The 26,802-nt window shown below is 41.3% G+C and overlaps 5 non-coding genes across 5 annotated transcripts; all 5 read right to left on the bottom strand.

The window, feature by feature from the left end:
• Window positions 1-4,663: 4,663 nt before the first annotated feature.
• TRNAL-CAG (transfer RNA leucine (anticodon CAG)) lies at window positions 4,664-4,746 on the bottom strand. Its single transcript has one exon. It is a non-coding gene; the product is annotated as a tRNA-Leu (tRNA).
• A 1,618-nt stretch (window positions 4,747-6,364) lies between these two features.
• Window positions 6,365-6,436, bottom strand: TRNAQ-CUG (transfer RNA glutamine (anticodon CUG)). The gene has a single exon. It is a non-coding gene; the product is annotated as a tRNA-Gln (tRNA).
• Window positions 6,437-21,710: 15,274 nt separating this feature from the next.
• TRNAL-UAG (transfer RNA leucine (anticodon UAG)) lies at window positions 21,711-21,793 on the bottom strand. The gene has a single exon. It is a non-coding gene; the product is annotated as a tRNA-Leu (tRNA).
• Window positions 21,794-22,059: 266 nt separating this feature from the next.
• TRNAQ-UUG (transfer RNA glutamine (anticodon UUG)) lies at window positions 22,060-22,131 on the bottom strand. Its single transcript has one exon. It is a non-coding gene; the product is annotated as a tRNA-Gln (tRNA).
• Window positions 22,132-22,899: 768 nt separating this feature from the next.
• On the bottom strand, window positions 22,900-22,971 carry TRNAQ-CUG (transfer RNA glutamine (anticodon CUG)). Its single transcript has one exon. It is a non-coding gene; the product is annotated as a tRNA-Gln (tRNA).
• Between the last annotated feature and the right edge of the window lie 3,831 nt (window positions 22,972-26,802).

Here is a 26,802-nt window from a genome sequence, read left to right as displayed (position 1 = left end):
CAGAACCTTTGTGAAGATTCTTGGAGCCGTAGCCAATCCGAATGGAAGAGCTACAAACTGGTAGTGCCTGTCTAAGAAGGCAAACCTTAGATACCGGTGATGATCTTTGTGAATCGGTATGTGAAGGTAAGCATCTTTTAAATCCACTGTGGTCATGTACTGACCCTTTTGGATCATGGGTAAGATTGTCCGAATAGTTTCCATTTTGAACGATGGAACTCTTAGGAATTTGTTTAGAATCTTTAAATCTAAGATTGGCCTGAAAGTTCCCTCTTTTTTGGGAACCACAAACAGGTTTGAGTAGAACCCTTGTCCTTGTTCCGACCGCGGAACCGGATGGATCACTCCCATTAATAACAGATCTTGTACACAGCGTAGAAACGCTTCTTTCTTTATCTGGTTTGTTGACAACCTTGACAGATGAAATCTCCCTCTTGGGGGAAATAATTTGAAGTCTAGAAGGTATCCCTGAGATATGATCTCTAGCGCCCAGGGATCCTGAACATCTCTTGCCCAGGCCTGGGCGAAGAGAGAAAGTCTGCCCCCCACTAGATCCGGTCCCGGATCGGGGGCTCTCGGTTCATGCTGTCTTTGGGGCAGCAGCAGGTTTCCTGGCCTGCTTGCCCTTGTTCCAGGACTGGTTAGGTTTCCAGCCTTGCCTGTAACGAGCAACAGCTCCCTCCTGTTTTGGTGCAGTGGAGGTTGATGCTGCTCCTGTTTTGAAATTCCGAAAGGGACGAAAATTAGACTGTCTAGCCTTAGCTTTGGCTTTGTCTTGAGGTAGGGCGTGGCCCTTACCTCCTGTAATGTCAGCGATAATTTCTTTCAAACCGGGCCCAAATAAAGACTGCCCCTTGAAAGGTATATTAAGTAATTTGGACTTAGAAGTAACATCAGCTGACCAGGATTTTAGCCACAGCGCCCTACGTGCCTGGATGGCGAATCCTGAGTTCTTAGCCGTAAGTTTGGTCAAATGTACTACGGCCTCCGAAATGAATGAATTAGCTAGTTTAAGGACTCTAAGCCTGTCCGTAATGTCGTCTAGCGTAGATGAACTAAGGTTCTCTTCCAGAGACTCAATCCAAAATGCTGCCGCAGCCGTAATCGGCGCGATACATGCAAGGGGTTGCAATATAAAACCTTGTTGAACAAACATTTTCTTAAGGTAACCCTCTAATTTTTTATCCATTGGATCTGAAAAAGCACAGCTATCCTCCACCGGGATAGTGGTACGCTTAGCTAAAGTAGAAACTGCTCCCTCCACCTTAGGGACCGTTTGCCATAAGTCCCGAGTGGTGGCGTCTATTGGAAACATCTTTCTAAATATTGGAGGGGGTGAGAACGGCACACCGGGTCTATCCCACTCCTTAGTAACAATTTCAGTTAGTCTCTTAGGTATAGGAAAAACGTCAGTACTCGCCGGTACCCGCAAAGTATTTATCCAACCTACACAATTTCTCTGGTATTGCAACGGTGTTACAATCATTGAGAGCTGCTAAAACCTCCCCTAGTAATACACGGAGGTTCTCCAATTTAAATTTAAAATTTGAAATATCTGAATCCAATCTGTTTGGATCAGAACCGTCACCCACAGAATGAAGCTCTCCGTCCTCATGCTCTGCAAGCTGTGACGCAGTATCAGACATGGCCCTAGTATTGTCAGCGCACTCTGTTCTCACCCCAGAGTGATCACGCTTGCCTCTTAGTTCTGGTAATTTAGACAAAACTTCAGTCATAACAGTAGCCATATCTTGTAATGTTATCTGTAATGGCCGCCCAGATGTACTAGGCGCCATAATATCACGCACCTCCCGGGCGGGAGATGCAGGTACTGCCGCGTGAGGCGAGTTAGTCGGCATAACTCTCCCCTCGCTGTTTGGTGAAACTTGTTCAAATTGTACAGATTGACTTTTATTTAAAGTAGCATCAATACAGTTAGTACATAAATTTCTATTGGGCTCCACCTTGGCATTGGAACAAATGACACAGATATCTTCCTCTGAGTCAGACATGTTTAACACACTAGTAATAAACTTGCAACTTGGTTATAATCTTTTTTAGCAAAAAACGTACTGTGCCTCAAAGAGGTACTAAACGATTAAATGACAGTTGAAATAATGAACTGAAAAACAGTTATAGCATCAAACTTTAAAACAACACAACTTTTAGCAAAGGTTTGTTCCCATTAGTAAAATAACAATAATTACATTTGACATAAAAATTACAGAGCAACGTTTTTATTCACAGTCAATATAAAATTCTCACAGCTCTGCTGAGAGAATCTACCTCCCTCCAAAGAAGTTTGAAGACCCCTGAGATCTGTCAGAGATGAACCGGATCATGCAGGAAATATAAGAGTAACTGACTGGAAATTTTTGATGCGTAGCAAAGAGCGCCAAAAACGGCCCCTCCCCCTCACACACAGCAGTGAAGAGAAACGAAACTGTCACAATTAAAACCAAACAACTGCCAAGTGGAAAATAATGCCCAAATATTTATTCACTCAGTACCTCAGAAATGTAAACGATTCTACATTCCAGCAAAAACGTTTAACATGATAAATACTTATTAAAAGGATTAGTGACTTTTAACAGAGTAGTTCCGGTGAAATACCATCCCCAGAATACTGAAGTGTATACATACATGTCATTATAACGGTATGGCAGGATTTTCTCATCAATTCCATTCAGAAAATAAAAACTGCTACATACCTCAATGCAGATTCATCTGCCCGCTGTCCCCTGATCTGAAGCTTTTACCTCCCTCAGATGGCCGAGAACAGCAATATGATCTTAACTACTCCGGTTAAAATCATAGTAAAAAACTCTGGTAGATTCTTCCTCAAACTCTGCCAGAGAAGTAATAACACGCTCCGGTGCTATTGTAAAATAACAAACTTTTGATTGAAGTCATAAAAACTAAGTATAATCACCATAGTCCTCTCACACATCCTATCTAGTCGTTGGGTGCAAGAGAATGACTGGGACTGACGTAGAGGGGAGGAGCTATATGCAGCTCTGCTGGGTGAATCCTCTTGCATTTCCTGTTGGGGAGGAGTTATATCCCAGAAGTAATGATGACCCGTGGACTGATCACACATAACAGAAGAAATATTTGCTATGGAGTTATCCATTACTGCCGTCAATTGTTGCATAGTAATAAGCATTGGCGCGCTAGAAGTACTAGGGGCCTCCTGCGTGGGCAAAACTGGCATAGACACAGAAGGAGATGATGTAGAACTATGTCTACTCCCTTCATCTGATGAATCATTTTGGGCAACTTTACTATCTGTGGCAGTACTGTCCTTACTTTGTTTGGACGCTATGGCACAATTATCACACAATTTTGAAGGAGGAGACACACATTGACTTTCATACATATAGAACATAGCTTATCTGAAGGTACAGACATGTTAAACAGGCTTAAACTTGTCAATAAAGCACAAAAACCGTTTTAAAACAAAAACGTTACTGTCTCTTTAAATTTTAAACAGTGCACACTTTATTACTGAATATGTGAAAAAGTATGAAGGAATTGTTCAAAATTTACCAAATTTTCACCACAGTGTCTTAAAGCATTAAAAGTATTGCACACCAAATTTCAGAGCTTTAGCCCTTAAAATAAAGAAACCGGAGCCGGTTACAGTTTTAACCCCTCTACAGTCCCAGCTACAGCCTTTGCTGCGACTTTACCAAACCCAGGGGGGAATACGATACCAAATGAAGCCTTCTAGGAACATTTCCAACTACTTTCAGATCCACACACATGCATCTGCATGTCTTGCTCTCAAAAGTAACTGCGCAGTAATGGCGCGAAAATGAGGCTCAGCCTACAACTGGGAAGGCCCTTCCTGACTGGAAAGGTGTCTAACTCAGTGCCTGACGTTAAAAAACGTTCCCCAAGCTTATAAGTGTGAATTTCAAACATAAACATGTACAAAATGCTCAAATAAAGCAATCGATTTTGCCCATAAAAGTGTCTACCAGTTTTATAGCCCATATTAAGCCTTTTATTCTGTTTGAGACTAAGAAAATGGCTTACCGGTCCCCATGAGGGGAAATGACAGCCTTCCAGCATTACACAGTCTTGTTAGAAATATGGCTAGTCATACCTTAAGCAGAAAAGTCTGCTAACTGTTTCCCCCAACTGAAGTTACTTCATCTCAACAGTCCTAAGTGGAAACAGCAAACGATTTTAGTTACTGCTGCTAAAATCATCTTCCTCTCACAAACAGAACTCTTCATCTTTTTCTGTTTCAGAGTAAATAGTACATACCAGCACTATTTTAAAATAACAAACTCTTGATACTAGAATAAAAAAAAAAACTACAACTAAACACCACATACTCTTAACCATCTCCGTGGAGATGTTGCCTGTGCAACGGCAAAGAGAATGACTGGGGTGGGCGGAGCCTAGGAGGGACTATATGGACAGCTTTTGCTGGGACTCTTTGCCATTTCCTGTTGGGGAAGAGATATTCCCACAAGTAAGGATGACGCCGTGGACCGGACACACCAATGTTGGAGAAATGTATATTATGATTATGTTCTTTCTTTTTCTTGTATTGCCTCAATAAAAATCATTGATTATAAGGATGAAAACTCTTGTTGACCATTTAGAAGGAGTGTAAATACTTTTAAGCATTCAGAAAAGAGTACAAAATTGTCAGAAGTGGGATTCGAACCCACGCCTCCAGAGGAGACTGCGACCTGAACGCAGCGCCTTTGACCGCTCGGCCAGCCTGACAAAGTTGAACACATCTTAGGAAGCTATAGAGTGTGTTTCTTTTCTGGACCAAGTTATCACTCATCACAGCTTACAAGATATGTTATGAATTAATTTTCACACATGTTCTGTATACGAAATGTAGTCATATTGTGTTAGTATGATTACTATATTTTCAGGCAATATTTTTAACAGTAGTGGAAGTATTCATTTTAGTATTGTAAATGTAGAAGATTAAAACTTGAAAGGTTCCACCGAGATTTGAACTCAGATCGCTGGATGCAGAGTGCTAACCATTACACCATGGAACCCCTTTTCATGCATTTGTTTCCTTCCTTTGTTTCTCAGTTACATGTGCATCAAACCAAATAATGATTTCAACTGTTAGAAGATAATCAATAATTTGGTTCAAAATTAAGAGATCTCTAAAGGCTTTGCTCTTATCATATGATATCAGATGTCATATCCAATTAAGAAGTAAATAAGAAAACACAAAAAGGTTCCATCGAGATTTGAGCTCGGATCGCTGGATTCAATGTCCAGAGTGCTAAACATTACACCATGGAACCAGTGAGTACATTTTCATTTCATTTCTTCTCTTTTTTTTTTTTTTTTTTTTTTAACAGGGACAGTTATATATTAAAGGGATAGTCAACACCCAAAATAAACTTGATTTAATCATTTACTTGCCACACGATTATGTCACACATCCTTCTTCCTATTCTGCAATCCACAGTGAATCGCTATTTTTTCTTTATTTGAATTCGAGCCGTTTTGAAAAAAAAAAAATGAAACCCAAACTCCTCCTCCCATTGTCTTCTTCCCCAGAGCTTGTTTGAAATATTCTCGTGCCCGCCAAACTTGATGACGAACCTTTAGCTTAACACATGCGCAAAGAACCGGCAGTCTGTCACTGAAATAGGAACCTTCTTACAGTCCTTGAATAAAGAGGCCGCTAGCAACTATACAAAAATACTGTGCATGCGCAATTGGGCGTGAACGTTGTGGCCAACACTCATGTGATTTGCTGTTACAATCAGCTTCAAAATGACGTAAACTTAGGAGGAGTTTGGCTTCCATTTTTTTACATGAACAGCAGTTTTTTTTTTTTTAAATTGCGATTCATTGTGGACTGCAGAATAGGAAGAAGGATGTGTGGCATAATCGTGTGGCAAGTAAATAATTAAATCAAGTTTATTTTGGTTGTTGACTGTCCCTTTAAGGATGAAAATGCTTGTTGACCATTTAGATGGAGTGTAAATAATTTGTAGGATAGATAACTTACCATGTAAGAAGAAATTTTTAAAGAATTCTGAAAATGTGCTACTAACAATTTCATAACAGATTTAAGCATTCAGAAAAAGAGTACAAAATTGTCAGAAGTGGGATTCAAACCCACGCCTCCAGAGGAGACCGTGTGGGTTTCTTTATTGTCTGAACAGGTTTTTCACTCATCAAAGCTTCCAAGATAGGTCATGAATTAATTTTCATGCATGTTCTGTATACGAAACGGAGAAAGACATCAATTTTTAATGTAGTCATATTTGGGTAGTATGATTACTATATTTTCAGGCAATATTTTGAACAGTAGTGGCAGTATCCATTTTAGTGTTGTAAATGTAGAAGATTAAAATTTGAAAGGTTCCACCGAGATTTGAACTCGGATCGCTGGATTCAGAGTCCAGAGTGCTAACCATTACACCATGGAACCCTTTTTGTGCATTCGCTGGATTCAGAGTCCAGAGTGCTAACCATTACACCATGGAAACCCTTTTTGTGCATTTGTTTCCTTCCTTTGTTTCTCAGTTACATGTGCATCAAACCAAATTATGATTTCAACTGTTAGAAGATAACCAATAATAAGTAAAGTAAATAAGAAAACACAAAAATGTTCCACCGAGATTTGAACTCGGATCGCTGGATTCAAAGTCCAGAATGCTAACCATTACACCATGGAACCAGTGAAAAGATTTTCATTTCTCTTGTTAAGTGTATCCAGTCCACGGATCATCCATTACTTGTGGGATATTCTCATTCCCAACAGGAAGTTGCAAGAGGATCAACCACAGCAGAGCTGCTATATAGCTCCTCCCCTCACTGCCATACCCAGTCATTCTCTTGCAACTCTCAACAAAGATGGACGTAGTAAGAGGAGAGTGGTGTATTATAGTTAGTTTTTTAACTTCAATCAAAAGTTTGTTATTTTTAAATGGTACCGGAGTGTACTGTTTCATCTCAGGCAGCATTAGAAGAAGAATCTGCCTGTGATTTCTATGATCTTAGCAGAAGTAACTAAGATCTACTGCCGTTCTCACATATTCTGAGGAGTGAGGTAACTTCAGAGGGGGAATGGCGTGCAGGTTTTCCTGCAATAAGGTATGTGCAGTTAATATATTTCTAGGGATGGAATTTGCTAGAAAAATGCTGCTGATACCGGATTAATGTAAGTTAAGCCTTAAATGCAGTGATAGCGACTGGTATCAGGCTTATTAACAGAGATACATACTCTTATAAAAGTGTAATATAAAACGTTTGCTGGCATGTTAATCGTTTTTATATATGTTTGGTGACAAAACTTATTGGGGCCTAGTTTTTTTTCCACATGGCTGGTTTGATTTTTGCCTAGAAACAGTTCCTGAGGCTTTCCACTGTTGCAATATGAGTGGGAAGGGCCTATTTTAGTGCTTTTCTGTGCAGATAAAAATACTGACAGAGACATTCAGCTTCCCTCTGCATGATACAGGACATCTCTGAAGTGCTCAAAAGGCTTCAAAGTCGTGTTTGAGGAGGGTAACAATCACAGTAGACTGTGGCAGTTGTTGTGACTATGTTTAAAAAACGTTTTTGTCATTTATTATTGTTTTTGTTATTAAGGGGTTAATCATCCATTTGCAAGTGGGTGCAATGCTCTGCTGACTTGTTACATACACTGTAAAAATTTTGTTAGTGTAACTGCCTTTTTTCACTGTTATTTCAAATTTTCTCAAAATTTGTTTCTCTTAAAGGCACATTTTACGGAGGTAACGTTTTTTATATTGCTTGTTAACTTGCTTTAAAGTGTTTTCCAAGCTTGCTAGTCTCATTGCTAGTCTGTACAAAAATTTTCTCAAAATTTGTTTCTCTTAAAGGCACATTTTACGGAGGTAACGTTTTTTATATTGCTTGTTAACTTGCTTTAAAGTGTTTTCCAAGCTTGCTAGTCTCATTGCTAGTCTGTACAAACATGTCTGAAACAGAGGATATTTGTTCATTATGTTTAAAAGCCATGGTGGAGCCCCATAGGAGAACGTGTACTAAATGTATTGATTTCACCTTAAACAGTAAAGATCAGTCTTTATCTATAAAAGAATTGTCACCAGAGGGGTCTGTCGAGGGGGAAGATATGCCGACTAACTCCCCCCACGTGTCGGACCCTTCGCCTCCCGCTCAAGGGACGCACGCTAATATGGCGCCAAGTACATCAGGGACGCCCATAGCGATTAATTTGCAGGACATGGCTGCAATCATGAATAATACCCTGTCAGAGGTATTATCCAGATTGCCTGAATTGAGAGGCAAGCGCGATAGCTCTGGGGTTAGACGAGATACAGAGCGCGTAGATGCTGTAAGAGCCATGTCTGATACTGCGTCACAATATGCAGAACCTGAGGACGGAGAGCTTCAGTCTGTGGGTGACGTCTCTGAATCTGGGAGACCTGATTCAGAGATTTCTCATTTTAAATTTAAGCTTGAGAACCTCCGTGTATTGCTTGGGGAGGTATTAGCTGCTCTGCATGACTGTGACACAATTGCAGTGCCAGAGAAATTGTGTAGGCTGGATAAATACTATGCAGTGCCGGTGAGTACTGATGTTTTTCCAATACCTAAAAGGCTTACAGAAATTATTAGTAAGGAGTGGGATAGGCCCGGTGTGCCCTTTTCCCCACCTCCTATATTTAGAAAAATGTTTCCAATAGATGCCACTACACGGGACTTATGGCAGACTGTCCCTAAGGTGGAGGGAGCAGTTTCTACTTTAGCAAAGCGTACCACTATCCCGGTTGAGGACAGTTGTGCTTATTCAGATCCAAAAATTAGAGGGTTACCTTAAGAAAATGTTTATTCAACAAGGTTTTATTTTACAGCCTGTTACGGTTACCCTTAGTCTCGCTGAGAGATGGACCGCTTAGTAGCCTGGATCCCTATTGCTAAAGAGGGGAGAAGCTGCTTTCCATAGTATTCTATATGAGTCTCGCAAATATAGAATAATCTCCCTTAGCTGCAGTACAGCTAGGATACCCTTCTGCCCACAAAAACGAGTCAACGCTGCGATTGAGGGTCAAACAAGAACTCAGGACTGGGATGCCCAGCCTGCTTTTTATTAAGGTTACATGCACACAGGGCACTCCCAGGGGGAGAGGGGGGGAAGCACAAAATCCCCCATCACACATTTAGATAGAGAGCACTGTCCTTTGACAGGCCACAATAGGATTACAGTACTTAAGATAACAAGTTTACAAGTTCATCTTATCAATTAGCAGTCTGGCTCCAGAGGTGATTAGACAATAGTTTCTAAAAGCTGAAAAAAAAGAGTTAACTCTTTATGAAATGAAACTTGTTACAGTTTTCTTGGAGCCCTTCTTAGGCGCTGGCTTGCTGGTTCAGGCATTGCTGCTGGGAAATAAGCTCTTCACAACAGAATAACTAATGCTTCTGTAACATTGCTCCCTTTCTGTGGAACACTCTGGCAGACACGGTCTGACCCCTTTTCGGGGCAGACTAAGGCTGTCCAGACCGCTGGTTATGCGGGGCTGAGGTCGGTTTGTCTGGACAACCCGTCGGCGTTGCCATTCTGTTTCCCAGGTCTGTAAGTAATGGTGAAATTGAAGGTTTGCAACGATAAGCTCCAACGTAATAGCCTGCCGTTATCTCCAGAGACCCGGTTCAGCCACACCAACGGGTTATGGTCGGTGACCAGAGTGAACTCCTGACCATATAAATAGGGAGTCAATTTCTTTAATGCCCACACCAAAGCCAAACACTCCTTTTCGACCGCTGCATAGCTGACTTCGCGGGGCAGGAGCTTCCGGCTGATGTAGGCAACTGGATGCTCCCCTCCATCTTCGCCTACTTGGCTGAGGACAGCTCCTAGCCCGAACATGGAAGCATCTGTATGGACGATAAAACGTTTGTTAAGGGCTGGGGCCGCCAAGACAGGAGCGTTAATTAGAGCATTTTTGAGAGCCTGGAAAGCCGTTTCACAGTGGGGAGACCACAGGACCTGTCGAGGTAAGTTCTTCTTGGTCAAGTCAGTCAGGGGTTTGGCAAGTGTGCTGTAGTCTGGTACGAACCGTCTATAGTACCCTGCCGTGCCCAGGAAGGCTAGGACCTGAGTCTTAGTGATGGGGGTGGGCCAATTGGCGACAGCTTCTATTTTGGCCGGCTCTGGTCGCTGCTTTCCACACCCCACCCGGTGACCCAGGTACTGTACCTCGGCCATCCCAAAGTGGCATTTTTCTGGCTTCAGAGTCAGGCCAGCAGCCCGGATCTGATCCAGAACCATTCCCACATGAGCTAAGTGGTCCTCCCAGGACTCACTGTGGATCGCTATGTCGTCCAGGTAGGCGCAAGCAAAACTCTGGAAGCCATCCAGGAGCCTATCCACCAAGCGCTGGAATGTAGCTGGGGCATTCTTCATCCCAAACGGCATTACCCTAAACTGATATAAGCCGAATGGGGTGACGAATGCCGACTTGGGGATAGCCTCCGGGGCCAGGGGAATCTGCCAGTAACCTTTGCAGAGGTCAATAGTGGTCAGGTAATTTCCCCTGGCTATACGATCGAGTAGCTCGTCTACCCTGGGCATAGGGTAAGCGTCCGTCACGGTATTTTCATTGAGCCTCCGATAGTCTACGCAGAACCGGGTGGTCCCATCTTTCTTGGGCACCAAGACAACTGGGGAGGCCCAGGGACTATCGGAGGGCTCAATTACCCTGAGCTGGAGCATCTCATCGATCTCCTTCTTCATTCCTGTCCTAACTGCTTCGGGGATTCGGTACGGAGCCTGGCGCAAGGGAGCTTGTCCCGGAGTATCTACCTGGTGGGTGGTTAAAGTAGTGTACCCTGGCTTCGGGGAGAAGGTGAGGTGTTTGGACTGGAGGAGTTGGTTGAGCTGCTCCCTTTCAGTGGGGCTAAGTCGGTCCCCTATCTGAACCTGCGCCACTATACCTGTGGGGAGGCTCTTTTCTAATAGGTCTGGAATGGGTAAACTGTCGGGGTCTTCCTGAGGGGAACAACATACGGCCGTCACGTTCTCTGGTCGCTCAAAATATTCCTTGAGCATGTTTACATGGAATGTCTTTCTAAGATTGTTGTCGTGGCAGCTAGCTATCACATAAGTGGTGTCTCCCCTTTTCTCTACGATCTGGTAGGGACCCTGCCAGGACGCCTGCAATTTGTCTGTCTTCACCGGCTTAAGTACTAACACCTTTTGTCCTATGGTGAAGATTCTCTTTCGGGCCCCCCGATCGTACCATACTTTCTGTCTTCTCTGGGCCAACTGGAGATTAGCCCGCACGGATTTGGCTAATTGCTCCATTCGGTCCCTGAGTTCCAGCACGTATGGCACAATTGGGACACCGTCAGCCTCCATCTCTCCCTCCCAGTGCTCCCGGATCAGGTTTAGGGGTCCCCGTACCTTTCTTCCGTAGAGCAACTCGAAGGGAGAGAACCCTGTCATTTCCTGGGGCACCTCCCGATAAGCAAATAGGAGGTGCGGCAGGAAGCGTTCCCAGTCTCGGTATTCCTGAGTGAACGTCTTGAGCATTTGCTTGAGGGTCCCATTGAACCTCTCACACAGCCCGTTCGTCTGGGGGTGGTATGGGGAGCTTAGGAGGGACTTAATTTTGCAAACCTGCCAGAGTTGTTGGGTCAATTCAGCCGTAAATTGGGTGCCTCGGTCGGATAGGATTTCTTTTGGAAATCCTACCCGGGAGAACACCTGTACTAGTGCATTCGCTACCGTATCCGCTTGTATGTTGGATAGGGCGACAGCCTCTGGGTACCTGGTAGCGTAGTCCACTACGGTAAGAATGTATCGCTTACCGGAGGGACTAGGGGTAGCCAGTGGTCCCACTAGGTCAATAGCAACCCGGCTGAAGGGTTCCTCTACAATGGGCATATTTACTAGCTGGGCTTTAGGGTGATCGCCTCGCCTTCCTACTCGTTGACACACATCGCAGGTGTTACAGTAAGTTCTAACGTCAGCGTGCACCCCTGGCCAAAAGAACGTGTGAGTAATGCGGTGTAGGGTACGGGTAACGGCTAGGTGGCCTGCTAAGGGGATGTCGTGGCCTATTTTGAGGATTTCTTGACGGTATTTGTGGGGCACTACCAGCTGTCGCCTACGCTGTCCCCTTTTCTCTGTCCAGCGGTATAGTTTCCCTTTTTCCCATAAGAATGTTTCGTTATCTGCCCCGCCCCCTCCGGTCTCTGCTCGTTCCCGGTACTTTTGTAAGGTCGGGTCAGTCTTAGACTCTGCCTCGAAGGCATCTGGGGTGTCCCAGGGTATGGGGCCTAACCTGTCAGGCAAGGTCGGGGTAGGTCTTACCTGTGTCTCCCGCACTGGTGAGAGCTCTCGCTCCGTCCGGGCTTGGGACCGTGTAGTCACTGGGTCCGCCTCGTTGTTGCATACTGGAGCATAGGCAGAAGTCATGGGGCCCAAATCGTTGCCCAGTAGTACTTCGGCAGGTAAATTATCCATTAGGCCCACGTTCACAGCCCCCTTTCCCGCTCCCCAATCAAGATGCACTTTAGCTGTTGGAATTTTGTACACATCCCCCCCCGCCACTCTAACGGCCACAGTCTGTCCGGATCGCTTGTGCTCTGGCACCAAATGACTCTGTACCAGCATGATAGTAGCCCCTGTGTCTCGCAATCCCTCGGTAGATCGCCCCTCGAGCCATACCCTCTGCCGATGGTGCTGGCGGTTATCTGAGGCAGCATATACAGGGTCTGCCTCGTGAAGCGGCCCCACATATCCCTCCATAGGGGCCTCTTGGTTAACACAGAGGGCCCGGGCCGGACGATAGGACCCAGAGGGGTAATTGTAATTCCTGGGTGTCTGGTGCGTATTAAGGGGGCAGCTAGCCATGAAATGCCCTGGTTGCTTGCATCGGTGGCAAGTCGGTCTGGGACGCTCAGAGCTGTTATTGGGTGGTCCTGAGTGTCGGACGGGCCCTGTGGGCACCGGGGCTCGGAATTCAGCACGAGGGGGTGCACGGTAAACCTCTCTGGGTTCGACCCGTGCTGGAGCTCGGTAGTTCATGGGTTCGTGAAGACGGGAGTCATAATGTTCATCGGCCAATTTGGCTGCTTCTTCTAAGGTAGAAGGCCGCCTGTCTCGCAGCCATTCCTTCCCTTGCTGTTCCATGCCATTATAAAAATGTTCTAAGAGAAACAATTGTAAAATTTCCTCCCCAGTCACCGCTTTACTTCCGCTCAGCCAGTGATTTGCCGCTCTCCGCATTCGGTGCGCCCATTCCATATGGGTATCGTTAGGCTTCTTTTCCGTGCCCCGAAACTGTCGGCGATACGTGTCCGGAGTTACAGCGTACCGTCGCAACAGTGTCTCCTTAACTAGCTCATACTGTGTCACTTCCTCAGCACCCAGAGTACGAAAGGCTTCCAGGGCTCGCCCGGATAGTTTCCCAGACAATATCGTGGGCCACTCTCTGTTGGGAATCTGGTGCAGGGCACATTGCCTTTCGAAGTCCGCCAAATATTCATCAATCCCTGTCTTGCTCTCTAGGAAGGGTCGAAATGCCGCATAGGGTATCTTGGGCCTCCCAGCATTTTCGACAGGGATGATTACCTGCGGGGCTTCAGCATTGCGGTGTGCGTTCGCTAGGTTGAGTTCGTGGGCTCGAGTCTCTCGTATATCCTCGTCCGCCTCCGCCATCAACTGCTGTACCAATTCCATGGAGGGGTTCGGCCCGTATAATGAGAGCCTTTCCCGAACAATCCTGGTTTTTTCGTCACTAATCGTGGTCGGTGTTTCCGCCATTGTGAAGCTCTGATCCAGTTCGGTCAATTCTGCGATCAGCTCTCTCCTCGGCCGGTTGCTGGCGTACCCCCTCTGCTTTCAAGTAAATCCTTTAGGGTTGTACGCTTCAATTTTTCGTAAGCGCTCTCCATCCGTTCTGTACCTCTCCTAGGAAATCCAGGAAAATCCCTCCGCTGCCGCCAAATGTTACGGTTACCCTTAGTCTCGCTGAGAGATGGACCGCTTAGTAGCCTGGATCCCTATTGCTAAAGAGGGGAGAAGCTGCTTTCCATAGTATTCTATATGAGTCTCGCAAATATAGAATAATCTCCCTTAGCTGCAGTACAGCTAGGATACCCTTCTGCCCACAAAAACGAGTCAACGCTGCGATTGAGGGTCAAACAAGAACTCAGGACTGGGATGCCCAGCCTGCTTTTTATTAAGGTTACATGCACACAGGGCACTCCCAGGGGGAGAGGGGGGGAAGCACAAAATCCCCCATCACACATTTAGATAGAGAGCACTGTCCTTTGACAGGCCACAATAGGATTACAGTACTTAAGATAACAAGTTTACAAGTTCATCTTATCAATTAGCAGTCTGGCTCCAGAGGTGATTAGACAATAGTTTCTAAAAGCTGAAAAAAAAGAGTTAACTCTTTATGAAATGAAACTTGTTACAGTTTTCTTGGAGCCCTTCTTAGGCGCTGGCTTGCTGGTTCAGGCATTGCTGCTGGGAAATAAGCTCTTCACAACAGAATAACTAATGCTTCTGTAACACAGCCCCTTGCATGCATTGCGTCTGTCACTGCTGCGGCAGCATTCTGGTTTGAGGCCCTGGAAGAGGCCATCCATACAGCTCCATTGACTGAAATTGTTGACAAGCTTAGAACTCTTAAGCTAGCTAACTCATTTGTTTCTGATGCCATTGTTCATTTGACTAAACTAACGGCTAAGAATTCCGGATTCGCCATCCAGGCGCGTAGGGCGTTATGGCTCAAATCCTGGTCAGCTGATGTGACTTCAAAGTCTAAATTACTCAACATTCCTTTCAAGGGGCAGACCTTATTCGGGCCTGGTTTGAAAGAAATTATTGCTGACATTACTGGAGGTAAGGGTCATACCCTTCCTCAGGACAGGGCCAAATCAAAGGCCAAACAGTCCAATTTTCGTGCCTTTCGAAATTTCAAGGCAGGTGCAGCATCAACTTCCTCTGCTTCACAACAAGAGGGAACTTTTGCTCAATCCAAGCAGGCCTGGAAACCTAACCAGTCCTGGAACAAGGGCAAGGAGGCCAGAAAGCCTGCTACTGCCTCTAAGACAGCATGAAGGAGCGGCCCCCTATCCGACAACGGATCTAGTAGGGGGCAGACTCTCTCTCTTCGCCCAGGCGTGGGCAAGAGATGTTCAGGATCCCTGGGCGTTGGAGATCATATCTCAGAGATATCTTCTGGACTTCAAAGCTTCTCCTCCACAAGGGAGATTTCACCTTTCAAGATTATCTGCAAACCAGATAAAGAAAGAGGCATTCCTAAGCTGCGTACAAGATCTCCTTGTAATGGGAGTGATCCATCCAGTTCCGCGGACGGAACAAGGACAAGGGTTTTATTCAAATCTGTTTGTGGTTCCCAAAAAAGAGGGAACCTTCAGACCAATTTTGGATTTAAAGATCCTAAACAAATTCCTCAGAGTTCCGTCATTCAAGATGGAAACTATTTGAACCATTTTACCCATGATCCAAGAGGGTCAGTACATGACCACAGTGGACTTAAAGGATGCCTACCTTCACATTCCGATTCACAAGAATCATCATCAGTTCCTGAGGTTTGCCTTTCTAGACAGGCATTACCAATTTGTAGCTCTTCCATTCGGGTTGGCTACAGCCCCAAGAATTTTTACAAAGGTTCTGGGCTCACTTCTGACGGTCCTAAGACCGCGAGGCATAGCGGTGGCTCCTTACCTGGACGATATCCTGATACAGGCGTCAAGCTTTCAAATTGCCAAATCTCATACAGAGATAGTTCTGGCATTCCTGAGGTCGCATAGGTGGAAAGTGAACGAAGAAAAGAGTTCTCTATCTCCTCTCATGAGGGTTTCCTTCCTAGGGACTCTAATAGATTCTGTAGAAATGAAAATTTACCTGACGGAGTCCAGGTTATCAAAACTTCTAAATGCTTGCCGTGTTCTTCACTCCATTCCGCGCCCCACGGTGGCTCAGTGCATGGAAGTAATCGGCTTAATGGTAGCGGCGATGGACATAGTGCCATTCGCGCGCCTGCATCTCAGACCGCTGCAATTATGCATGCTCAGTCAGTGGAATGGGGATTACACAGATTTGTCCCCTCTACTAAATCTGGATCAGGAAACCAGAGATTCTCTTCTCTAGTGGTTATCTCGGGCCCATCTGTCCAAGGGTATGACCTTTCGCAGACCAGATTGGACAATTGTAACAACAGATGCCAGCCTTCTAGGTTGAGGTGCAGTCTGGAACTCCCTGAAGGCTCAGGGTTCATGGACTCAAGAGGAGAAACTCCTCCCAATAAATATTCTGGAGTTAAGAGCAATATTCAATGCTCTTCTGGCTTGGCCTCAGCTAGCAACACTGAGGTTCATCAGATTTCAGTCGGACAACATCACGACTGTGGCTTACATCAACCATCAAGGGGGAACCAGGAGTGTAGAGAACTGGGAGGCGGATTTTCTAAGTCGTCAGACTTTTCATCCGGGGGAATGGGAACTCCATCCGGAGGTGTTTATCCGGAGGTGTTTGCTCAATTGGTTCTCCGTTGGGGCAAACCAGAATTGGATCTCATGGCGTCTCGCCAGAACGCCAAGCTTCCATGTTATGGATCCAGGTCCAGGGACCCAGAAGCGGCACTGATAGATGCTCTAGCAGCGCCTTGGTTCTTCAACCTGGCTTATGTGTTTCCACCGTTTCCTCTGCTCCCTCGTCTGATTGCCAAAATCAAACAGGAAAGAGCATCAGTGATATTGATAGCGCCTGCGTGGCCACGCAGGACCTGGTATGCAGACCTAGTGGACATGTCATCCTTTCCACCATGGAATCTGCCTCTGAGACAAGACCTTCTAATACAAGGTCCTTTCAATCATCCGAATCTACTTTCTCTGAGACTGACTGCATGGAGATTGAACGCTTGATCCTATCAAAGCGTGGCTTCTCCGAGTCAGTAATTGATACCTTAATACAGGCACGAAAGCCTGTCACCAGGAAAATTTACCACAAGATATGGCGTAAATATCTTCATTGGTGTGAATCCAAGAATTACTCATGGAGTAGGGTTAGGATTCCTAGGATATTGTCCTTCTTCCAAGAGGGTTTGGACAAAGGATTATCAGCTAGTTCTTTAAAGGGACAGATTTCTGCTCTGTCTATTCTTTTACACAAGCGTCTGGCAGAAGTTCCAGACGTTCAGGCATTTTGTCAGGCTTTAGTTAGAATTAAGCCTGTGTTTAAACCTGTTGCTCCTCCATGGAGCTTAAAGGGACATTATACACTCATTTTTTTCTTTGCATAAATGTTTTGTAGATGATCTATTTATAAAGCCCATAAAGTTTTTTTTTTTTTAAAAAATGTATAGTTTTGCTTATTTTTGAATAACATTGCTCTGATTTTCAGACTCCTAACCAAGCCCCAAAGTTTTATGTGAATACTGTCAGCTACCTTCTCCAGCTTGCTCCTGTTTGTGTAAAGGGTCTTTTCATATGCAAATGAAGGGGGGGTGTCTTATTTCCCACTTGCAGTGGGCTTTCCAGCTACCTTTTCAGCGGAGCTAAACAGAGCTTCTAAGTAAGTTTTTAAACAGTTTTATACTGGATTTTTATATCAGTATCTGTGCATCTTATTCTTTATAGTAGTGTCTATTACATGCAGTTATATGAAAATGAGTGTATACTGTCCCTTTAAACTTGTTTCTTAAAGTTCTTCAAGGGGTTCCGTTTGAATCCCTTCATTCTATTGATATCAAACTTCTTTCATGGAAAGTTCTTTTTCTGATGGCTATTTCCTCGGCTCGAAGAGTCTCAGAGTTATCTGCCTTACATTGTGATTCTCCTTATCTGATCTTTCATTCAGATAAAGTTGTTCTGCATACAAAACCTGGGTTTTTACCTAAGGTGGTTTCTAACAAGAATATCAATCAAGAGATTGTTGTTCCATCATTATGTCCTAATCCTTCTTCAAAGAAGAAACGTCTTTTGCATAATCTAGACGTAGTCCGTGCCTTGAAGTTTTACTTACAGGCTCCTAAAGATTTTCGCCAAACATCCAACCTGTTTGTTGTTTACTCTGGACAGTGGAGAGGTCAGAAGGCCTCGGCAACCTCTCTTTCTTTTTGGCTTCAGGAGTATGATCCGTTTAGCCTATGAGACTGCTGGACAGCAGCCTCCTGAAAGGATTACAGCTCATTCTATTAGAGCTGTGGCTTCCACCTGGGCCTTTAAAAATGAGGCCTCTGTTGAACAGATTTGCAAGGCTGCAACTTGGTCTTCCCTTAATACTTTTTCCAAATTTTTACAAATTTGATACTTTTGCTTCTTCGGAGGCTGTTTTTGGGAGAAAGGTTCTACAGGTAGTGGTTCCTTCCGTTTAAGTTACTGCCTTGTCCCTCCCATCATAAGTGTACTTTAGCTTTGGTATTGGTATCCCACAAGTAATGGATGATCCGTGGACTGGATACACTTATCAAGAGAAAACATAATTTATGCTTACCTGATAAATTTATTTCTCTTGTAGTGTATCCAGTCCACGGCCCGCCCTGTCCTTTTCAGGCAGGTCTAAATTTTAATTAAACTACAGTCACCACTGCACCCTATGGTTTCTCCTTTCTCGGCTTGTTTCGGTCGAATGACTGGATATGGCAGTGAGGGGAGGAGCTATATAGCAGCTCTGCTGTGGGTGATCCTCTTGCAACTTCCTGTTGGGAAGGAGAATATCCCACAAGTAATGGATGATTCGTGGACTGGATACACTACAAGAGAAATAAATTTATCAGGTAAGCATAAATTATGTTTTCTTTTCTTTTTAAAGAGGGACGGTTAAATATAAGGATGAACATGCTTGTTGACCATTTAGAAGGAGTGTAAATACTTTGCCATACCATGTAAGAAGAAATTTGAAAGTATTCTGAAGATGTGCTTTTAACAATCCCATAACAGATTTAAGCATTCAGAAAAGAGTACGAAATTGTCAGAAGTGGGATTCAAACCCACGCCTCCAGAGGAGACTGTGACCTAAACGCTGCCTTAGACCACTCGGCCATCCTGACGAAGTTGAGCGCTGCGCAGGAAGCTATAGAGTGTGCTTCTCTATTTTCAGAACAAGTTATCACTCATCAAAGCTTACAAGTTATGTTATGAATTAAGTTTAATGCATGTTCTGTATACAAAAGTGCTAACCATTACACCATGGAACCCCTTTTCGTGCATTCGCTGGATTCAGATTCCAGAGTGCTAACCATTACACCATGGAACCCCTCTTTTTGTGCATTTGTTTCCTTCCTTTGTTTCTCAGTTACAAGTGCATCAAACCAAATTATGATTTTAACTGTTAGAAGATAACCAATAATTTGGTTCAAAATTAAGAGACATCTCTGAAAGCTGTGCTCTTATCATATGTCGGGAGAAAACAATTATTTTTCCTTTTTTCCATTATAAACAATTAAAGGCCTTTTCTGCTTGAATATTAGTATCCCACTTTATTTTTTGGACATATACATTTGTCAGAAAAATACTATTAATTGAAAAGTCGGCAAAAGAACAGCATGGCAGCTTTTGTGCACAAATTAGATACATATTAATATGATTTAATGTCTGTGATTCTTATGTGATAAAACTTGTTTGTATTCCAGCTATATGAGTTTGTTAAACAATACTTAAATTGTTAGATGCTCATTTAAGATTAAGAAGTAAATAAAAACAAAACAAAAAGGTTCCACAGAGATTTGAACTTGGATCGCTGGATTCAAAGTCCAGAGTGTTAATCATTACACCATGGCGCTGACTCAAAAAAAAAAAAAAAAAAAAAAAAGACATTCGGCTTCTTGTTTTTGTTTGTTTTTAAGAGAGACGGTTAAATATCGAACCCATGCTGCTTGAATATTAGTATCCCACTTTATTTTTTGGACATATAAATTTGTCAGAAAAATACTATTAATTATAAAGTCGGCAAAAGAATAGCATGGCAGCTTTTGTGCACAAATTAGATACATATTGATATGATTTAATGTCTGTGATTCTTATGTGATAAAACTTGTTTGTATTCCAGCTATATGAGTTTGTTAAACAATACCATACCTCCCAACATTTCAAAATTCAAAAGAGGGAACCCCCCCCCCCACACCGCGGAAAAAATTTGAAATGAGGTGGACGGGGCTTAAAAAATCATAAGACCAAAGTAATATAAATAAAATTTTAAATAAAGTCATAGATTTTAATACACTTAGGCAGCAAATCAAACACAAGCTCAAACCACTGGTATGGCTATGTGAGCTATGTATTTAATAAGCCTTTGCAAAGACATTGCTAAATATTTTTATCTTAATTGGACATTTAATAATAAATTCTTTAAAACTGCTCTCTGCATTCCCCATTATTATTCTAGATTCTGGACTTTAAAGTCAGCAAAAATGCACAGTAGCACACTACATAGCATACACTTATACATGCAGATATACACACACACACACACACTACATAGCATACACTTATACATGCAGATACACACACACACACACTACATAGCATACACTTACACATGCAGACACACACACACTACATAGCATAAACTTATACATACAGATACACACAGTTATGGATACAGATAGACACACGCACTACATTCATTGTATGGGGTCTGCGGATGCCACTGTTCGTTACCCTGGTATTAGCACTGCTCATTGTATAAAACTGAAGGCATGCTAGTATTATCCCCATGAGTTAGATATCATCACTACCAGAGGTAGGTTAGAGAGGTCACCATTACCCGTGGTCAGAGTGTATACAGCCTTCTTACTCCTGCTTAACCCACACACCATTCCTTTCCCACAGGGAAACCGGTATCTAACCCTGTAAAAGCAAAGCCAGCTGCTTCTTAGTATGGGCCCAACAGAATTTAATGCCTGGGGCAACTCGGGACAGATGGCTAGCAACTCGGGACAGACCCCTAAAATCGGGACTGTACCGCGAAAATCGGGACAGTTGGGGGGTATGCAAAATTGTTAGATGCTCATTTAAGATTAAGAAGTAAATAAAAACAAAACAAAAAGGTTCCACAGAGATTTGAACTTGGATCGTTGGATTCAAAGTCCAGAGTGTTAACCATTACACCATGGTGCTGACTCAAAAAAAAAAGATGACATTCGGCTTTTTGTTTGTTAAGAGAGACGGTTAAATATAAAGCTGTGCTCTTATCATATGTCGGGAGAAAACAATTATTTTTCCTTTTTTCCATTATAAACAATTAAAGGCCTTTTCTGCTTGAATATTAGTATCCCACTTTATTTTTTGGACATATACATTTGTCAGAAAAATACTATTAATTGAAAAGTCGGCAAAAGAACAGCATAGCAGCTTTTGTGCACAAATTAGATACATATTGATATGATTTAATGTCTGTGATTCTTATGTGATAAAACTTGTTTGTATTCCAGCTATATGAGTTTGTTAAACAATACTTAAATTGTTAGATGCTCATTTAAAATTAAGAAGTAAATAAAAACAAAACAAAAAGGTTCCACAGAGATTTGAAAAAAAAATGACATTCGGCTTCTTGTTTTTGTTTGTTTTTAAGAGAGACGGTTAAATATAAGGATGAAAACGCTTGTTGACCATTTAGAAGGAGTGTAAATACTTTGCCATACCATGTAAGAAGAAATTTGAAAGTATTCTGAAGATGTGCTTTTAACGATCCCATAACAGATTTAAGCATTCAGAAAAGAGTACAAAATTGTCAGAAGTGGGATTCGAACCCACGCCTCCAGAGGAGACTGCGACCTAAACGCAGCGCCTTAGACCGCTCGGCCATCCTGACAAAGTTAAAGGTTCAGTCAACACAGTACTCACCACCGAGATTTGAACTCGGATCGCTGGATTCAGAGTGCTAACCATTACACCATGGAACCCCTTTTCGTGCATTTGTTTCCTTCCTTTGTTTCTCAGTTACACGTGCATCAAACCAAATTATGATTTCAACTGTTAGAAGATCATCAATAATTTGGTTTAAAATTATGAGATCTCTGAAGGCTGTGCTCTTATCATATGATATCAGATGTCATATCCAATTATAAAAACACAAAAAGTTTCCACCGAGATTTGAACTCGGATCACTGGATTCAAAGTCCAGAGTGCTAACCATTACACCATGGAACCAGTGAAATAATCATCTTTTCATTTCTTTTTAAAGAGGGACGGTTAAATATAAGGATGAAAATACTTGTTGGCCATTTAGAAGGAGTGTAAATACTTTGCCATACCATGTAAGAAGAAATTTGAAAGTATTCTGAAGATGTGCTTTTAACAATCCCATAACAGATTTAATGGGACATTATACACTCATTTTTTCTTTGCATAAATGTTTTGTAAATGATCTATTTATAAAGCCCATAAAGTTTTTTTTTTGTTTTTTTTAAATGTATAATTTTACTTATTTTTAAATAACATTGCTCTGATTTTCAGACTCCTAACCAAGCCCCAAAGTTTTATTTGAATACCGTCAGCTACCTTCTCCAACTTGCTCCTGTTTGTGTAAAGGGTCTTTTCATATGCAAAAGACGGGGGGGGGGGGGGTGTCTTATTTCCCACTTGCAGTGGGCTTTCCAACTACCTTTTCAACAGAGCTAAACTGAAAGCTTCTAAGTAAGTTTTTAAACCATTTTATACTGGATTTTTATATCAGTATCTGTGCATCTTATTCTTTATAGTAGTGTCTATTACATGCAGTTATATGAAAATGAGTGTATACTGTCCCTTAAAGCATTCAGAAAGAGAGTTCAAAACTGTTAGAAGTGGGATTCGAACCCACGCCTCCAGAGGAGACTGCAATCTATACGCTAGTATGAAGCAATATTTTTAACAGTAGTGGCAGTATTCATTTTAGTATTGTAAATGTAGAAGATTAAAACTTGAAAGGTTTTTGAAAGGTCCCACCGAGATTTGAACTCGGATCGCTGGATTCAGAGTCCAGAGTGCTAACCATTAAACCATGGAACCCCTCTTTTTGTGCATTTGTCTCCTTCCTTTGTTTCTCAGTTACAAGTGCATCAAACCAAATTATGATTTTAACTGTTAGAAGATAACCAATAATTTGGTTCAAAATTTTAAGACATTTTTGAAGTCTGTGCTCTTATCATATGTTCTGAGAAAACAATTGATATAGAATGTAAGTTCAATAATGTTTTGTTATCTAGCTGCAGGAAGGGGCTACAATGAGAATTATTTAGTAATAAAACAAGTAAGTTGTTTGCAGTTTTAACTCAATCTGTTCCTTTTTATTTTTGCTTTAACATATTTTATTCGACTGAAGGAGCACTGTATAATATCTCGTTAAAATATGAAACCAATTTAACTTAATTGTAATGCCATATTGTGCATTGTTCTTTGCACAAGGTAACTATCATGTACTCTGATATTGATTGCGCTTCACTTGTAATCTAGTATGTTAGAATTAATGATACTGCACAAACCTGATGGGCGCTCCTATTGTTCATTCCTCTACGTGCTGATTCACTAGGCCCCTGTGTGTTGTTTTCTGGATTAATGTTACTTTCACCATAGTTTTTGCTTCCACTGTCTTTAGAGGAAATGGTTAGAACAAAGTCGCTTTCTGTAACTAAAGTCTCAGTAACTGGGGGAGAATTCTGATAGTGGACTATTTTATCTCTCTTTCTCTTACTGGCAAGAATAAATGACAAATCTGAAAATTACAATAGAAATGAAAAACAATATATCAGTAATTAAAGGCACAGTATACACTCATTTTCATATAACTGCATGTAATAGACACTATTATAAAGAATAAGATGCACAGATACTGATATATAAATCCAGTATAAAATGGTTTAAAAACTTACTTAGAAGCTCTCAGTTTAGCTCTGTTGAAAAGGTAGTTGGAAAGCCCACTGCAAGTGGGAAATAAGACACTCCCCACTCCCCTGTATTTTGCATATGAAAAGACCCTTTACACAAACAGGAACAAGCTGGAGTCGGTAGCTGACGGTATTCTCATAAAACTTTGGGGCTTGGTTAGGAGTCTGAATATCAGAGCAATGTTATTTAAAAATAAGCAAAACTATACATAAAAAAAAGAAAGTTATGGGCTATATAAATAGATCATCTACAAAACATTTATGCAAAGAAAAAATGAGTGTATAATGTCCCTTTAAGTGCTGCATTGCAAAAGGTGTGAACACACAAATGTTTATATATGCACAGTATATATCAGTAACTAAGTGCAGCATTACAAAAGGTCTGCACACACAATAAATGTTTATATATGCACAGTATATATCAGTAACTAAGTGCAGCATTACATAAGGTCTGCACACACAATAAATGTTTATATATGCACAGTATATATCAGTAATTAAGTGCTGTATTACATAAGGTCTGCACACACAATAAATGTTTATATATGCACAGTATATATCAGTAATTAAGTGCTGTATTACATAAGGTCTGCACACACAATAACTGTTTATATATGCACAGTATATATCAGTAATTAAGTGCAGCATTACATAAGGTCTGCACACACAATAAATGTTTATATATGCACAGTATATATCAGTAATTAAGTGCTGCATTACATAAGGTCTGAACACACAATAAATGTTTATATATGCACAGTATATACCAGTAATTAAGTGCTGCATTACATAAGGTCTGCACACACAATAAATGTTTATATATGCACAGTATATATCAGTAATTAAGTGCAGCATTACATACGGTCTGCACACACAATAAATGTTTATATATGAACAGTATATATCAGTAATTAAGTGCTGCATTACATAAGGTCTGCACACACAATAAATGTTTATATATGCACAGTATATATCAGTAATTAAGTGCTGCATTACATAAGGTCTGCACACACAATAAATGTTTATATATGCACAGTATATATCAGTAATTAAGTGCTACATTACATAAGGTCTGCACACACAATAAATGTTTATATATGCACAGTATATATCAGTAATTAAGTGCTGCATTACATAAGGTCTGCACACACAATAAATGTTTATATATGTACAGTATATATCAGTAATTAAGTGCTGCATTACAAATGTCTGCACACACAATAAATGTTTATATATGCACAGTATATATCAGTAATTAAGTGCTACATTACAAAAAGTCTGCACACACCATTAATGTTTATATATGCACAGTATATATCAGTAATTAAGTGCTGCATTACATAAGGTCTGCACACACAATAAATGTTTATATATGCACAGTATATATCAGTAATTAAGTGCTACATTACATAAGGTCTGCACACACAATAAATGTTTATATATGCACAGTATATATCAGTAATTAAGTGCTGCATTACATAAGATCTGCACACACAATAAATGTTTATATACGCACAGTATATATCAGTAACTAAGTGCAGCATTACAAAAGGTCTGCACACACAATAAATGTTTATATATGCACAGTATATATCAGTAATTAAAGGGACAGTCTAGCCCAAAAAAAACTTTCATGATTTAGATAGAGCATGTAATTTTAAACAATTTTCCAATTTACTTTTATCACCAATTTTGCTTTGTTCTCTTGGTATTCTTAGTTGAAAGCTTAACCTAGGAGGTTCATATGCTAATTTCTTAGACCTTGAAAGCCACCTCTTTTCAGAATGCATTTTAACAGTTTTTCACCACTAGAGGGTGTTAGTTCATGTATTTCATATAGATAACACTGTGCTTGTGCAGTTATCTGGGAGCAAGAACTGATTGGCTAGACTGCAAGTCGGTCAAAAGAACTGAAATAAGGGGGCAGTTTGCAGAGGCTTAGATACAAGATAATCACAGAGGTTAAAAGTATATTAATATAACTGTTGGTTATGCAAAACTGGGGAATGGGTAATAAAGGGATTATCTATCTTTTAAAACAATAAAAATTCTGGTGTAGACTGTCCCTTTAAGTGCTGCATTACATAATGTCTGTACACACAATTAATGTTCATATATGCACAGTAAATATCAGTAATTAAGTGCTGCATTACATAAGGTCTGCATACACAATAAATGTATATATATGCACAGTATATATCAGTAATTAAGTGCTGCAATACATAACGTCTGCACACACAATGTTTATATATGCACAGTATATATCAGTAATTAAGTGCTGCATTACATAAGGTCTGCACACACAATAAATGTTTATATATGCACAGTATATATCAGTAATTAAGTGCTGCATTACAAAAGGTCTGCACACACAATAAATGTTTATATATACACAGTATATATCAGTAATTAAGTGCCGCATTACATAAGGTCTGCACACACAATAAATGTTTATAGATGCACAGTATATATCAGTAATTACGTGCTACATTACATAAGATCTGCACACACAATACATATTTATATATGCACAGTATATAGCAATTAAGTTCTACATTACATAAGGTCTGCACACACACAATAAATGTTTATATATACACAGTATATATCAGTAATAAAGTGCTGCATTAAAAAAGGTCTGTGCACATAATACATGTTTATATATGCACAGTATATATCAGTAATTAAGTGCTGCATTACAAAATATCTGCACACACAATACATGTTTATATATGCACAGTATATATTAGTAATTAAGTGCTGCATTACACAAGGTCTGCACACACAATAAATGTTTATATATGCACAGTATATATCAGTAATTAAGTGCTGCATTACAAAGGGTCTGCACACACAATAAATGTTTATATATGCACAGTATATATCAGTATTAAGTGTAGTATTACATAAGGTCTGCACACACAATAAATGTTTATATATGCACAGTATATATCAG

The sequence above is a fragment of the Bombina bombina genome, chromosome 7 (genome assembly GCF_027579735.1).
Source record: "Bombina bombina isolate aBomBom1 chromosome 7, aBomBom1.pri, whole genome shotgun sequence".
Taxonomy (NCBI): domain Eukaryota; kingdom Metazoa; phylum Chordata; class Amphibia; order Anura; family Bombinatoridae; genus Bombina; species Bombina bombina.
The sequence above is the reverse complement of the archived record's forward strand: the minus strand, read 5'-3'. Positions and strand labels throughout refer to the sequence as shown.